Source organism: Malania oleifera, chromosome 6 (assembly GCF_029873635.1).
Source record: "Malania oleifera isolate guangnan ecotype guangnan chromosome 6, ASM2987363v1, whole genome shotgun sequence".
NCBI classification, from domain to species: domain Eukaryota; kingdom Viridiplantae; phylum Streptophyta; class Magnoliopsida; order Santalales; family Ximeniaceae; genus Malania; species Malania oleifera.
Genome location: NC_080422.1, coordinates 61,800,867 through 61,805,264, shown reverse-complemented (window position 1 = coordinate 61,805,264; position 4,398 = coordinate 61,800,867).

Sequence of the window (4,398 nt, the reverse complement as noted above, 5' to 3'; positions counted from 1 at the left end):
CTTGATGGGTTAGGAGTCCATGATTCTTTGACTTTCCATACTCGTTTGGGTTTCACACCTTTTCTTTTAAACGGACAATCAAATTTTATGTGCCCCTTCTTTTTACATAAGACACATGTGCTGTGAGTGTATTGACTGGAGGAGGTACTAGCATAATGTTTCGATTCTTTTACAAAGTACCCCATGTATAGGTTCTTCCTTTTCTTATTTTCAATTCCATTAAAACCTATACCTTCTTTGTCTAAGGTCATCTTTTGTGAACCTAAGAGTTTGCCAAAATTTTCTTTACCTCTAGTGAATGTATGCATGATCTTAGTCCGGTCTTCTATTTTCTTTTCTAGATCTTGAATTTTCAAGTTCTCTAGACCTTTGCAAACATTCTGAAGTTTCATAAATTCTTTATTTATATTATTTGCTTTGCATTCAAATTCTGCAATAAGAATATCTTTATTATTATCATTTGAAATTTGAGATCTTACTGCATTCAATTCTTTTTCTAATTTTTCATTCTTTTTTACTAACTCTTTGATTTTCAAATCATTTTCCCTTTCAACAAGAACTTTTGATTCACATTCTTTCTCACATGCCTCATACTTGTTCTTCAAAGCAGTATATCTTTTGTTAGCTTTAACAAGTGACTTATGAATTCTAATATATTCAATTTGCAGTTCTTCATAAGTAGGAGTTCTTCATAAGTAGGCATGCTCTCACTATCACTACTATCATATGATTCACAATTAGAAACATCATTCAAATCAGCATATGAATCATTTCCAGATTTATCTGCTAAAGCTGAAGGAATAGAGATAACCTCATTGTCAATTAAAGCAACAAAACACTGGTTACCTCCTTCAAGATCAGTAGAGCTTGAGTAACATAGAGAGTTCACTTTGTTTTGCATGGGTGCTCCATATCTCCTCTCAAGTTCATCCTAGATCTCCTTAGCATTACTACATGCCATAACCTCATATAAAACATTAGAATCCAAAGCATGTAGTAAGGTATTCATGGCATCAAAATTTACCTGTACTAAGTTCCTATCATGATAATTCAGTTCACACTAAGACTTAGGAACATTAGTACAACCAATGGATTTCATAGGCACACAATCACCCTGATCAATGACATTCCAAAATTTCCAATTTAAAGCTTTTATATACACAATCATTCTGAATTTCCAGATAACATAGTTATCACCACAGAATACTGGTGGGTGTGTGACCAATCTTCCCTCATATGAAGGGGATGCACTAACACGAGCCATCATGATCTTTTAACTAAATGACGTCTAAATCTAAGTTACGAGGCTCTGATACAAATTGTTAGCTTGGGTGCAACCCCAAGAGGGAGGGGTGAATTGGGAATTTAAAAATTATCACCTAGGTCAATCGATTTAACAACAATATTGCACAACCTAGGGTCAGTTTATGCAATTAACAAATAAGCATACACGTGCACTACAAGTAAAGTGCGGAAAAGTAAATAGTACACGTAATATGTTATTGAGGTTCGCCAAATTGCCTACGTCCTTGCCTTAGCTACACCAGCACAAGGATTCCACTATGACTCACTTAAATGGGTGAAGCAGCACCGATTATAACTGGGTCGATTAAGGGGCTGACCTCAACCAAGACGCCTTACCAGAATGGTGCACCTAGCTTTCCTAACCGGGTCTAAGCCAGTCTGGGACAATTCAACAGGGCTTGTATCCCTCTTCAGGCCCACGCTTGGAATACAACCAATGTGTATAAAATTTGTACACGGAAATACACTTCTACACAAGAAGATATGTACACCAGTATAGCTCAAGCAATATTACAAGCACGAATGATATGTAAATATGGTCAGTGCTCTAATGTGTGCTAAACACTTAAATAAGTATAGATTATTAGTCTAGGTCTAGAGTGTATATCAAAGCAAGATTTGAAACACAATATATGAATATCACAAAATCAGATCAAGGTTTCAAATATGCTAGCTAGTTGATTCAAACAAATTCAATAAGATATTCTTAATGATCTAAGCACAAGGAGTATTTGAATACAAGTTTTGAAAATGATTTTGCACAAAAAAAATATAGGTTTAGGTGTTTTGCAATGACAATGCAAGAACCACAACCTTCCAAGTCTTCCCACACAAGATTTATCAAATAAAATCGGTGGAAGAACTTAAGGCTATACTCTCAAATAAAATCAATCAAACAATATAGTAGATGAGAGTATGAGCAAGCTAGATTAGACATAAGCACTTTAAAAATACTCACAACACTTGAATGATCAAGGAAAGTGAAGTTTTGAAGTGTATGGGAGTAGTATAGGCTATAAAATGATTTTTGAATTTGAGAGAATTTTGGCCTTAATGATCTTGCTAATCTCTTACTAATTATTCCAAATAAGGGGGTATAAATAGACTTCCCCGAAAATATGACCGTTTAGGACACATATGGTATTATTAGAAAAGTTGTAATATATTTTAATATGATAAACCCCATTTAAAAATATTAGCTATAGTAAAAATAATAAGGCAACCTAAGAGTATCGATCGACCGAAGGAAGTTCGGTTGACCGAGTTGCTTGAAGTTTGGTCGACTAGGCATAAATTGAACTACAAGTTCGGTCGACTGGATATGGAGGTTCTAAAGCAGTTTTCCATTTTAGCGTGGTTCGGTCGACCAAAAGGATTTGAACTGCATAGTTCAATCGACCAGACAGTTGAGTTCTCAAACATGGGAACTTGGTCGACCAGGTAGTTGATTTACAATTTGAGCTCGGTCGACCAGGTGGTGAAAGTGTGGAGTTCGGTCTATCGGGAGGATTAGACTGGCCATTGCTTAGTCAACCAGGATGGGGTCAAACTGTTGACCCGGTCCCTATTCGGTTGACTGGGAGAAATAGTGCTTTCAAGTTTGGTCAACTGAACATGTATTTTTCAAATATTTCGGTTCTAAGTCCATTATACCTTAACCCTATTCATATGAGCATAATATTTAAGCATGCATGTGGATCTTAGAGTTATTTTAGGCCTTCTTTAGGACACCGAAAAAATCCGGTGTCGGTCGACCGAAGGGTGATCCCTAAGGTCTTTCTATGGTCTGTGTAGGTACCTAAAGTCTAACTAGGTTCGATTTGAGCATACCTACCTATCATGCATGATGCAAAATATTACAGGCAATAAGGTGTACAATCCATAATAAATGTTACATCTCAGAATGAAGAAAATGCAAAATAAATACGTATAACACAGAAAACTTCATTCTTTGGCACGAACACCACACGCCATCATGGTATGTCTTTAAGTCCGAATACACGTGCACAGTGAACCTGCATGCAAGCCTTAGTGCAACCGTCAGTACCAAGAGTATTCATCATGATCAAAACCGGGTGTGACCAATCAGGTTAACAAAGAAACTCCTATTTTTGAACTTGGGTGAGTTTGAAATTAGCATTCATTGCGTCTTGCTGAAGATGGTAAACTTAGCGCTTTTAGGAGGCAACTCAATTGTATTTCTTATTGTTCTTTCTTCTTTGAGTCTGTAGGTTTCCCATTGTAAAGTAGGTTGAGTTTAGGGTCCGTAAAAAGGGTTATAGGTTAGTTGAAGTGTGACTAGGGCACGACTAGCAAGCATAGGTGCGACCTAATCGAAGCCTTGAAAGTCTTCTGGCCTTCTAATGTCCCAAGAAGCTTGACTAGGGCGCCACTAGTACTGCCTCTAGCATGACCTATTCAAGCCTCTGAATTTGTTGAGCTTCTAAATTCTTAAGAAACTCGATCAGGGTGTGACCAGAACTACCCTTTGTGTGACCTAGTCGAGCAACTGAATCTTTTAAGCTTCCAAATTACTAAGGAGTTTGACCAAGGCACGACTAGTACTCGACTTTGGCATGACCTGGTCGAAAGCTTTTTTTCCTGATTCAATTGGGGGTGCGACCAAGGCTTGACCAGCACCAAGCTGGTGCAGCCTGGTCAGACCTATTAAAAATCATTTTTAAACCTCTCTTTCCACGAAGCCCAAGCCTATTTTCCCCTCATTCCTTCACACTCCCTTGTTGCATGCAAGCCCTGACCTGGTCACCCAAGCCTCCTCCACCTTCTTAAAGCTCCGACTACCCTCCGACGACTAGCCCTTGCTCCGGTTTTCCATTCATTGCACCTAGGGTTTGCCCATTCACATCCCTTATGCACGAGGGCTTTCCTCTTTCCCTTATCGTGTTTGTGTCCCTTCGGCTTCTCCATCATCCATCTTGTTGACCTTTTGAGTCCAATCCCTATTTTGGTGCTAACAAAACACTTGTATCTCATGTGTGTATTTAGTGCATGAGTAGGTTTATAAATCATCACTAAACCAAATGAGAGGTACAATGGAAACCATGAGGATCCAAAAGCTCACACACACTTTGC